The sequence below is a fragment of the Microchirus variegatus genome (assembly GCF_963457635.1).
Source record: "Microchirus variegatus genome assembly, chromosome: 6".
Taxonomy (NCBI): Eukaryota; Metazoa; Chordata; class Actinopteri; order Pleuronectiformes; family Soleidae; genus Microchirus; species Microchirus variegatus.
This window is the reverse complement of record NC_139807.1, coordinates 9,653,590-9,666,813: the sequence shown is the minus strand read 5'-3', so window position 1 is coordinate 9,666,813 and position 13,224 is coordinate 9,653,590.

Sequence of the window (13,224 nt, the reverse complement as noted above, 5' to 3'; positions counted from 1 at the left end):
AATTTTTGGACCAAACATTTTTTTCTAACTTTTTTTCAAGTTGTTTGGACGACATGCCGTGGTATGACTTTTTTCAATTTTTGGACAAAATTATCTTTTGTCTTTTTTCCCCAAGTTCTTTGGACGACATACCACAATTTACTTTTTTTCAAGATGTTTATCTTTTTTCCCCAAGTTCTTTGGACGACATACCGCGGTATGACTTTTTTTTCAAGTTTTTTGGACGACATACTGCGGTATGACTTTTTTCAATTTTTGGACAAAATTATTTTTTGTCTTTTTTCCCCAAGTTCTTTGGACGACATACCGCGATTTACTTTCTTTCAAGTTGTTTGGACGACATACCGCGGTATGCCTTTTTTCAATTTTTGGACCAAACATTTTTTTTTTACTTTTTTTCAAGTTTTTTGGACGACATACCGCGGTATGACTTTTTTCAATTTTTGGACAAAATTATTTCTTGTCTTTTTTCCCCAAGTTTTTTGGACGACATACCGTGGTATGACTTTTTTAAATTTTTGTACCAAACATTTTTTTTTTACTTTTTTTCAAGTTCTTTGGACGACATGCCGTGGTATGACTTTTTTCAATTTTTGGACAAAATTATCTTTTGTCTTTTTTCCCCAAGTTCTTTGGACGACATACCACGATTTACTTTTTTTCAAGATGTTTATCTTTTTTCCCCAAGTTCTTTGGACGACATACCGCGGTATGACTTTTTTTTCAAGTTCTTTGGACGACATACCGCGGTATGACTTTTTTTTCAAGTTTTTTGGACGACATGCTGCGGTATGACTTTTTTCAATTTTTGGACAAAATTATTTTTTGTCTTTTTTCCCCAAGTTCTTTGGACGACATACCGTGGTATGACTTTTTTTTCAAGTTTTTTGGACGACATACCGTGGTATGACTTTTTTTTCAAGTTTTTTGGATGACATACCGTGGTATGACTTTTTTTTCAAGTTTTTTGGACGACATACCGCGGTATGACATTTTTTTCAAGTTTTTATTGGACGACATACCGTGGTATGACTTTTTTTTCGACGTTTTTGGACGACAAACCGTGGTATGACTTTTTTTTCAAGTTTTTTGGACGACATACCGCGATTTACTTATTTTCAAGTTTTTTGGACGACATACCGTGGTATGACTTTTTTCAATTTTTGGACCAAACATTTTTTTTTAACTTTTTTTCAAGTTTTTTGGACGACATACCGCGGTATGACTTTTTTCAATTTTTGGACCAAACATTTTTTTTTAACTTTTTTCCCCAAGTTCTTTGGACGACATACCGCGGTATGACTTTTTTCAATTTTTTTGGACGACATACTGCGGTATGACTTTTTTCAATTTTTGGACAAAATTATTTTTTGTCTTTTTTCCCCAAGTTCTTTGGACGACATACCGCATAAATGACTTTTTTCAATTTTTGGACGACATACCGCAGTATGACTTTTTTCAATTTTTGGACAAAATAATTTTTTATCTTTTTTCCCCAAGTTCTTTGGACGACATACCGCGGTATGACTTTTTTTTCAAGTTTTTTGGACGACATACCGCGTTATGACTTTTTCAATTTTTGGACAATATTAATTTTTGTCTTTTTTCCCCAAGTTCTTGGGACGACATACCGCAATTTACTTTTTTTCAAGTTGTTTGGACGACATACCGTGGTATGACTTTTTTTTCAAGTTTTTTGGACGACATACCGTGGTATGACTTTTTTTTCAAGTTCTTTGGACGACATACCGCGATTTACTTTCTTTCAAGTTGTTTGGACGACATACCGTGGTATGACTTTTTTCAATTTTTGGACCAAACATTTTTTTTTACTTTTTTTCAAGTTTTTTGGACGACATACCGCGGTATGACTTTTTTTTCAAGTTTTTTGGACGACATACTGCGATTTACTTTTTTTCAAGTTGTTTGGACGACATACCGTGGTATGACTTTTTTTTCAAGTTTTTTGGACGACATACCGCGATTTACTTTCTTTCAAGTTGTTTGGACGACATACCGTGGTATGACTTTTTTCAATTTTTGGACCAAACATTTTTTTTTAACTTTTTTTCAAGTTTTTTGGACGACATACCGCGGTATGACTTCTTTTTCACGTTTTTTGGACGACATACCGCGATTTACTTTTTTTCCAGTTTTTTGGACGACATACCGTGGTATGACTTTTTTCAATTTTTGGACAAAATTATTTTTTGTCTTTTTTCCCCAAGTTCTTTGGACGACATACCGCGGTATGACTTTTTTTTCAAGTTTTTTGGACGACATACCGTGGTATGACTTTTTTCAATTTTTGGACAAAATTATTTTTTGTCTTTTTTCCCCAAGTTCTTTGGACGACATACCGCGATTTACTTTTTTTCAAGATCTTTGGACGACATACCGTGGTATGACTTTTTTCAATTTTTGGACCAAACATTTTTTTTTACTTTTTTTCAAGTTTTTTGGACGACATACCGTGGTATGACTTTTTTCAATTTTTGGACAAAATATTTTTTTGTCTTTTTTCCCCAAGTTCTTTGGACGACATACCGCGATTTACTGTTTTTCAAGTTGTTTGGACGACATACCGCGGTATGCCTTTTTTCAATTTTTGGACCAAACATTTTTTTTTTACTTTTTTCAAGTTTTTTGGACGACATACCGCGGTATGACTTTTTTCAATTTTTGGACAAAACATTTTTTTTTTACTTTTTTTCAAGTTCTTTGGACGACATGCCGTGGTATGACTTTTTTCAATTTTTGGACAAAATAATTTTTTGTCTTTTTTCCCCAAGTTCTTTGGACGACATACCACGATTTACTTTTTTTCAAGATGTTTATCTTTTTTCCCCAAGTTCTTTGGACGACATACCGCGGTATGACTTTTTTTTCAAGTTTTTTGGACGACATACCGCGATTTACTTTCTTTCAAGTTGTTTGGACGACATACCGTGGTATGACTTTTTTAAATTTTTGTACCAAATATTTTTTTTTTACTTTTTTTCAAGTTTTTTGGACGACATACCGTGGTATGACTTTTTTCAATTTTTGGACCAAACATTTTTTTTTTACTTTTTTTCAAGTTCTTTGGACGACATGCCGTGGTATGACTTTTTTCAATTTTTGGACAAAATTATTTTTTGTCTTTTTTCCCCAAGTTCTTTGGACGACATACCACGATTTACTTTTTTTCAAGATGTTTATCTTTTTTCCCCAAGTTCTTTGGACGACATACCACGGTATGTCGTCGGTATGACGGTATGACTTTTTTTTCAAGTTTTTTGGACGACATACGTATGACTTTTTTAAATTTTTGGACAAAATTATTTTTTGTCTTTTTTCCCCAAGTTCTTTGGACGACATACCGCAATTTACTTTCTTTCAAGTTGTTTGGACGACATACCGTGGTATGACTTTTTTCAATTTTTGGACCAAACATTTTTTTTTTACTTTTTTTCAAGTTTTTTGGACGACATACCGCAGTATGACTTTTTTTTCAAGTTTTTGCACGACATACCGCGATTTACTTTTTTTCAAGTTTTTTGGAAGACATACCGTGGTATGACTTTTTTCAATTTTTGGACCAAACATTTTTTTCTAACTTTTTTTCAAGTTGTTTGGACGACATGCCGTGGTATGACTTTTTTCAATTTTTGGACAAAATTATCTTTTGTCTTTTTTCCCCAAGTTCTTTGGACGACATACCGCGGTATGACTTTTTTTTCAAGTTTTTTGGACGACATACCGTGGTATGACTTTTTTCAATTTTTGGACAAAATTATTTTTTGTCTTTTTTCCCCAAGTTCTTTGGACGACATACCGCGATTTACTTTTTTTCAAGATCTTTGGACGACATACCGTGGTATGACTTTTTTCAATTTTTGGACCAAACATTTTTTTTTACTTTTTTTCAAGTTTTTTGGACGACATACCGTGGTATGACTTTTTTCAATTTTTGGACAAAATATTTTTTTGTCTTTTTTCCCCAAGTTCTTTGGACGACATACCGCGATTTACTGTTTTTCAAGTTGTTTGGACGACATACCGCGGTATGCCTTTTTTCAATTTTTGGACCAAACATTTTTTTTTTACTTTTTTCAAGTTTTTTGGACGACATACCGCGGTATGACTTTTTTCAATTTTTGGACAAAACATTTTTTTTTTACTTTTTTTCAAGTTCTTTGGACGACATGCCGTGGTATGACTTTTTTCAATTTTTGGACAAAATAATTTTTTGTCTTTTTTCCCCAAGTTCTTTGGACGACATACCACGATTTACTTTTTTTCAAGATGTTTATCTTTTTTCCCCAAGTTCTTTGGACGACATACCGCGGTATGACTTTTTTTTCAAGTTTTTTGGACGACATACCGCGGTATGACTTTTTTCAATTTTTGGACAAAATTATTTTTTGTCTTTTTTCCCCAAGTTCTTTGGACGACATACCGCGATTTACTTTCTTTCAAGTTGTTTGGACGACATACCGTGGTATGACTTTTTTCAATTTTTGGACCAAACATTTTTCTTTTACTTTTTTTCAAGTTTTTTGGACGACATACCGCAGTATGACTTTTTTTTCAAGTTTTTGCACGACATACCGCGATTTACTTTTTTTCAAGTTTTTTGGACGACATACCGTGGTATGACTTTTTTCAATTTTTGGACAAAATTATTTTTTGTCTTTTTTCCCCAAGTTCTTTGGACGACATACCGTGGTATGACTTTTTTCAATTTTTGGACCAAACATTTTTTGTCTTTTTTCCCCAAGTTCTTTGGACGACATACCGCGGTATGACTTTTTTTTCAAGTTTTTTGGACGACATACCGCGATTTACTTTCTTTCAAGTTGTTTGGACGACATACCGTGGTATGACTTTTTTAAATTTTTGTACCAAATATTTTTTTTTTACTTTTTTTCAAGTTTTTTGGACGACATACCGTGGTATGACTTTTTTCAATTTTTGGACCAAACATTTTTTTTTTACTTTTTTTCAAGTTCTTTGGACGACATGCCGTGGTATGACTTTTTTCAATTTTTGGACAAAATTATTTTTTGTCTTTTTTCCCCAAGTTCTTTGGACGACATACCACGATTTACTTTTTTTCAAGATGTTTATCTTTTTTCCCCAAGTTCTTTGGACGACATACCACGGTATGTCGTCGGTATGACGGTATGACTTTTTTTTCAAGTTTTTTGGACGACATACGTATGACTTTTTTAAATTTTTGGACAAAATTATTTTTTGTCTTTTTTCCCCAAGTTCTTTGGACGACATACCGCAATTTACTTTCTTTCAAGTTGTTTGGACGACATACCGTGGTATGACTTTTTTCAATTTTTGGACCAAACATTTTTTTTTTACTTTTTTTCAAGTTTTTTGGACGACATACCGCAGTATGACTTTTTTTTCAAGTTTTTGCACGACATACCGCGATTTACTTTTTTTCAAGTTTTTTGGAAGACATACCGTGGTATGACTTTTTTCAATTTTTGGACCAAACATTTTTTTCTAACTTTTTTTCAAGTTGTTTGGACGACATGCCGTGGTATGACTTTTTTCAATTTTTGGACAAAATTATCTTTTGTCTTTTTTCCCCAAGTTCTTTGGACGACATACCACAATTTACTTTTTTTCAAGATGTTTATCTTTTTTCCCCAAGTTCTTTGGACGACATACCGCGGTATGACTTTTTTTTCAAGTTTTTTGGACGACATACTGCGGTATGACTTTTTTCAATTTTTGGACAAAATTATTTTTTGTCTTTTTTCCCCAAGTTCTTTGGACGACATACCGCGATTTACTTTCTTTCAAGTTGTTTGGACGACATACCGCGGTATGCCTTTTTTCAATTTTTGGACCAAACATTTTTTTTTTACTTTTTTTCAAGTTTTTTGGACGACATACCGCGGTATGACTTTTTTCAATTTTTGGACAAAATTATTTCTTGTCTTTTTTCCCCAAGTTTTTTGGACGACATACCGTGGTATGACTTTTTTAAATTTTTGTACCAAACATTTTTTTTTTACTTTTTTTCAAGTTCTTTGGACGACATGCCGTGGTATGACTTTTTTCAATTTTTGGACAAAATTATCTTTTGTCTTTTTTCCCCAAGTTCTTTGGACGACATACCACGATTTACTTTTTTTCAAGATGTTTATCTTTTTTCCCCAAGTTCTTTGGACGACATACCGCGGTATGACTTTTTTTTCAAGTTCTTTGGACGACATACCGCGGTATGACTTTTTTTTCAAGTTTTTTGGACGACATGCTGCGGTATGACTTTTTTCAATTTTTGGACAAAATTATTTTTTGTCTTTTTTCCCCAAGTTCTTTGGACGACATACCGTGGTATGACTTTTTTTTCAAGTTTTTTGGACGACATACCGTGGTATGACTTTTTTTTCAAGTTTTTTGGATGACATACCGTGGTATGACTTTTTTTTCAAGTTTTTTGGACGACATACCGCGGTATGACATTTTTTTCAAGTTTTTATTGGACGACATACCGTGGTATGACTTTTTTTTCGACGTTTTTGGACGACAAACCGTGGTATGACTTTTTTTTCAAGTTTTTTGGACGACATACCGCGATTTACTTATTTTCAAGTTTTTTGGACGACATACCGTGGTATGACTTTTTTCAATTTTTGGACCAAACATTTTTTTTTAACTTTTTTTCAAGTTTTTTGGACGACATACCGCGGTATGACTTTTTTCAATTTTTGGACCAAACATTTTTTTTTAACTTTTTTCCCCAAGTTCTTTGGACGACATACCGCGGTATGACTTTTTTCAATTTTTTTGGACGACATACTGCGGTATGACTTTTTTCAATTTTTGGACAAAATTATTTTTTGTCTTTTTTCCCCAAGTTCTTTGGACGACATACCGCATAAATGACTTTTTTCAATTTTTGGACGACATACCGCAGTATGACTTTTTTCAATTTTTGGACAAAATAATTTTTTATCTTTTTTCCCCAAGTTCTTTGGACGACATACCGCGGTATGACTTTTTTTTCAAGTTTTTTGGACGACATACCGCGTTATGACTTTTTCAATTTTTGGACAATATTAATTTTTGTCTTTTTTCCCCAAGTTCTTGGGACGACATACCGCAATTTACTTTTTTTCAAGTTGTTTGGACGACATACCGTGGTATGACTTTTTTTTCAAGTTTTTTGGACGACATACCGTGGTATGACTTTTTTTTCAAGTTCTTTGGACGACATACCGCGATTTACTTTCTTTCAAGTTGTTTGGACGACATACCGTGGTATGACTTTTTTCAATTTTTGGACCAAACATTTTTTTTTACTTTTTTTCAAGTTTTTTGGACGACATACCGCGGTATGACTTTTTTTTCAAGTTTTTTGGACGACATACTGCGATTTACTTTTTTTCAAGTTGTTTGGACGACATACCGTGGTATGACTTTTTTTTCAAGTTTTTTGGACGACATACCGCGATTTACTTTCTTTCAAGTTGTTTGGACGACATACCGTGGTATGACTTTTTTCAATTTTTGGACCAAACATTTTTTTTTAACTTTTTTTCAAGTTTTTTGGACGACATACCGCGGTATGACTTCTTTTTCACGTTTTTTGGACGACATACCGCGATTTACTTTTTTTCCAGTTTTTTGGACGACATACCGTGGTATGACTTTTTTCAATTTTTGGACAAAATTATTTTTTGTCTTTTTTCCCCAAGTTCTTTGGACGACATACCGCGGTATGACTTTTTTTTCAAGTTTTTTGGACGACATACCGTGGTATGACTTTTTTCAATTTTTGGACAAAATTATTTTTTGTCTTTTTTCCCCAAGTTCTTTGGACGACATACCGCGATTTACTTTTTTTCAAGATCTTTGGACGACATACCGTGGTATGACTTTTTTCAATTTTTGGACCAAACATTTTTTTTTACTTTTTTTCAAGTTTTTTGGACGACATACCGTGGTATGACTTTTTTCAATTTTTGGACAAAATATTTTTTTGTCTTTTTTCCCCAAGTTCTTTGGACGACATACCGCGATTTACTGTTTTTCAAGTTGTTTGGACGACATACCGCGGTATGCCTTTTTTCAATTTTTGGACCAAACATTTTTTTTTTACTTTTTTCAAGTTTTTTGGACGACATACCGCGGTATGACTTTTTTCAATTTTTGGACAAAACATTTTTTTTTTACTTTTTTTCAAGTTCTTTGGACGACATGCCGTGGTATGACTTTTTTCAATTTTTGGACAAAATAATTTTTTGTCTTTTTTCCCCAAGTTCTTTGGACGACATACCACGATTTACTTTTTTTCAAGATGTTTATCTTTTTTCCCCAAGTTCTTTGGACGACATACCGCGGTATGACTTTTTTTTCAAGTTTTTTGGACGACATACCGCGGTATGACTTTTTTCAATTTTTGGACAAAATTATTTTTTGTCTTTTTTCCCCAAGTTCTTTGGACGACATACCGCGATTTACTTTCTTTCAAGTTGTTTGGACGACATACCGTGGTATGACTTTTTTCAATTTTTGGACCAAACATTTTTCTTTTACTTTTTTTCAAGTTTTTTGGACGACATACCGCAGTATGACTTTTTTTTCAAGTTTTTGCACGACATACCGCGATTTACTTTTTTTCAAGTTTTTTGGACGACATACCGTGGTATGACTTTTTTCAATTTTTGGACAAAATTATTTTTTGTCTTTTTTCCCCAAGTTCTTTGGACGACATACCGTGGTATGACTTTTTTCAATTTTTGGACCAAACATTTTTTGTCTTTTTTCCCCAAGTTCTTTGGACGACATACCGCGGTATGACTTTTTTTTCAAGTTTTTTGGACGACATACCGCGATTTACTTTCTTTCAAGTTGTTTGGACGACATACCGTGGTATGACTTTTTTAAATTTTTGTACCAAATATTTTTTTTTTACTTTTTTTCAAGTTTTTTGGACGACATACCGTGGTATGACTTTTTTCAATTTTTGGACCAAACATTTTTTTTTTACTTTTTTTCAAGTTCTTTGGACGACATGCCGTGGTATGACTTTTTTCAATTTTTGGACAAAATTATTTTTTGTCTTTTTTCCCCAAGTTCTTTGGACGACATACCACGATTTACTGTTTTTCAAGTTGTTTGGACGACATACCGCGGTATGCCTTTTTTCAATTTTTGGACCAAACATTTTTTTTTTACTTTTTTCAAGTTTTTTGGACGACATACCGCGGTATGACTTTTTTCAATTTTTGGACAAAACATTTTTTTTTTACTTTTTTTCAAGTTCTTTGGACGACATGCCGTGGTATGACTTTTTTCAATTTTTGGACAAAATAATTTTTTGTCTTTTTTCCCCAAGTTCTTTGGACGACATACCACGATTTACTTTTTTTCAAGATGTTTATCTTTTTTCCCCAAGTTCTTTGGACGACATACCGCGGTATGACTTTTTTTTCAAGTTTTTTGGACGACATACCGCGGTATGACTTTTTTCAATTTTTGGACAAAATTATTTTTTGTCTTTTTTCCCCAAGTTCTTTGGACGACATACCGCGATTTACTTTCTTTCAAGTTGTTTGGACGACATACCGTGGTATGACTTTTTTCAATTTTTGGACCAAACATTTTTCTTTTACTTTTTTTCAAGTTTTTTGGACGACATACCGCAGTATGACTTTTTTTTCAAGTTTTTGCACGACATACCGCGATTTACTTTTTTTCAAGTTTTTTGGACGACATACCGTGGTATGACTTTTTTCAATTTTTGGACAAAATTATTTTTTGTCTTTTTTCCCCAAGTTCTTTGGACGACATACCGTGGTATGACTTTTTTCAATTTTTGGACCAAACATTTTTTGTCTTTTTTCCCCAAGTTCTTTGGACGACATACCGCGGTATGACTTTTTTTTCAAGTTTTTTGGACGACATACCGCGATTTACTTTCTTTCAAGTTGTTTGGACGACATACCGTGGTATGACTTTTTTAAATTTTTGTACCAAATATTTTTTTTTTACTTTTTTTCAAGTTTTTTGGACGACATACCGTGGTATGACTTTTTTCAATTTTTGGACCAAACATTTTTTTTTTACTTTTTTTCAAGTTCTTTGGACGACATGCCGTGGTATGACTTTTTTCAATTTTTGGACAAAATTATTTTTTGTCTTTTTTCCCCAAGTTCTTTGGACGACATACCACGATTTACTTTTTTTCAAGATGTTTATCTTTTTTCCCCAAGTTCTTTGGACGACATACCACGGTATGTCGTCGGTATGACGGTATGACTTTTTTTTCAAGTTTTTTGGACGACATACGTATGACTTTTTTAAATTTTTGGACAAAATTATTTTTTGTCTTTTTTCCCCAAGTTCTTTGGACGACATACCGCAATTTACTTTCTTTCAAGTTGTTTGGACGACATACCGTGGTATGACTTTTTTCAATTTTTGGACCAAACATTTTTTTTTTACTTTTTTTCAAGTTTTTTGGACGACATACCGCAGTATGACTTTTTTTTCAAGTTTTTGCACGACATACCGCGATTTACTTTTTTTCAAGTTTTTTGGAAGACATACCGTGGTATGACTTTTTTCAATTTTTGGACAAAATTATTTTTTGTCTTTTTTCCCCAAGTTCTTTGGACGACATACCGTGGTATGACTTTTTTCAATTTTTGGACCAAACATTTTTTGTCTTTTTTCCCCAAGTTCTTTGGACGACATACCGCGGTATGACTTTTTTTTCAAGTTTTTTGGACGACATACCGCGATTTACTTTCTTTCAAGTTGTTTGGACGACATACCGTGGTATGACTTTTTTCAATTTTTGGACCAAACATTTTTTTTTTACCTTTTTTCAAGTTTTTTGGACGACATACCGTGGTGTGACTTTTTTCAATTTTTGGACCAAACATTTTTTTTTTACTTTTTTTCAAGTTTTTTGGACGACAGACCGTGGTATGACTTTTTTTTCAAGTTTTTTGGACGACATACTGCGGTATGACTTTTTTCAATTTTTGGACAAAATTATTTTTTGTCTTTTTTCCCCAAGTTCTTTGGACGACATACCGCGGTATGACTTTTTTTTCAAGTTTTTTGGACGACATACCGTGGTATGACTTTTTTCAATTTTTGGACAAAATTATTTTTTGTCTTTTTTCCCCAAGTTCTTTGGACGACATACCGCGGTATGACTTTTTTTTCAAGTTTTTGGACGACATACCGCGATTTACTTTTTTTCAAGTTTTTTGGACGACATACCGTGGTATGACTTTTTTCAATTTTTGGACAAAATTATTTTTTGTCCTTTTTCCCCAAGTTCTTTGGACGACATACCGTGGTATGACTTTTTTTTCAAGTTTTTTGGACGACATACCGTGGTATGACTTTTTTCAATTTTTGGACCAAACATTTTTTTTTACTTTCTTTCAAGTTGTTTGGACGACATACCGTGGTATGACTTTTTTCAATTTTTGGACAATATTATTTTTTGTTTTTCTTCCCCAAGTTCTTTGGACGACATACCGTGGTATGACTTTTTTCAATTTTTGGACCAAACATTTTTTGTCTTTTTTCCCCAAGTTCTTTGGACGACATACCGCGGTATGACTTTTTTTTCAAGTTTTTTGGACGACATGCTGCGGTATGACTTTTTTCAATTTTTGAACAAAATTATTTTTTGTCTTTTTTCCCCAAGTTCTTTGGACGACATACCGTGGTATGACTTTTTTTTCAAGTTTTTTGGACGACATACCGTGGTATGACTTTTTTCAATTTTTGGACAAAATTATTTTTTGTCTTTTTTCCCCAAGTTCTTTGGACGACATACCGCGATTTACTTTTTTTCAAGTTGTTTGGACGGCATACCGTGGTATGACTTTTTTCAATTTTTGGACCAAACTTTTTTTTTACTTTTTTTCAAGTTTTTTGGACGACATACCGCCGTATGACTTTTTTCAATTTTTGGACAAAATTATTTTTTGTCTTTTTCCCCCAAGTTCTTTGGACGACATACCGCGGTATGACTTTTTTTCAAGTTTTTTGGACGACATACTGCGGTATGACTTTTTTCAATTTTTGGACAAAATTATTTTTTGTCTTTTTTCCCCAAGTTCTTTGGACGACATACCGCGGTATGACTTTTTTTTCAAGTTTTTGGACGACATACCGCGATTTACTTTTTTTCAAGTTTTTTGGACGACATACCGTGGTATGACTTTTTTCAATTTTTGGACAAAATTATTTTTTGTCTTTTTTCCCCAAGTTCTTTGGACGACTCACGTGGTATGACTTTTTTTTCAAGTTTTTTGGACGACATACCGTGGTATGACTTTTTTCAATTTTTGGACCAAACATTTTTTTTTAATTTCTTTCAAGTTGTTTGGACGACATACCGTGGTATGACTTTTTTCAATTTTTGGACAATATTATTTTTTGTTTTTCTTCCCCAAGTTCTTTGGACGACATACCGTGGTATGACTTTTTTCAATTTTTGGACCAAACATTTTTTGTCTTTTTTCCCCAAGTTCTTTGGACGACATACCGTGGTATGACTTTTTTTTCAAGTTTTTTGGACGACATACCGTGGTATGGCTTTTTTCAATTTTTGGACAAAATTATTTTTTGTCTTTTTTCCCCAAGTTCTTTGGACGACATACCGCGATTTACTTTTTTTCAAGTTGTTTGGACGGCATACCGTGGTATGACTTTTTTCAATTTTTGGACCAAACATTTTTCTTTTACTTTTTTTCAAGTTTTTTGGACGACATACCGCAGTATGACTTTTTTTTCAAGTTTTTGCACGACATACCGCGATTTACTTTTTTTCAAGTTTTTTGGACGACATACCGTGGTATGACTTTTTTCAATTTTTGGACAAAATTATTTTTTGTCTTTTTTCCCCAAGTTCTTTGGACGACATACCGTGGTATGACTTTTTTCAATTTTTGGACCAAACATTTTTTGTCTTTTTTCCCCAAGTTCTTTGGACGACATACCGCGGTATGACTTTTTTTTCAAGTTTTTTGGACGACATACCGCGATTTACTTTCTTTCAAGTTGTTTGGACGACATACCGTGGTATGACTTTTTTAAATTTTTGTACCAAATATTTTTTTTTTACTTTTTTTCAAGTTTTTTGGACGACATACCGTGGTATGACTTTTTTCAATTTTTGGACCAAACATTTTTTTTTTACTTTTTTTCAAGTTCTTTGGACGACATGCCGTGGTATGA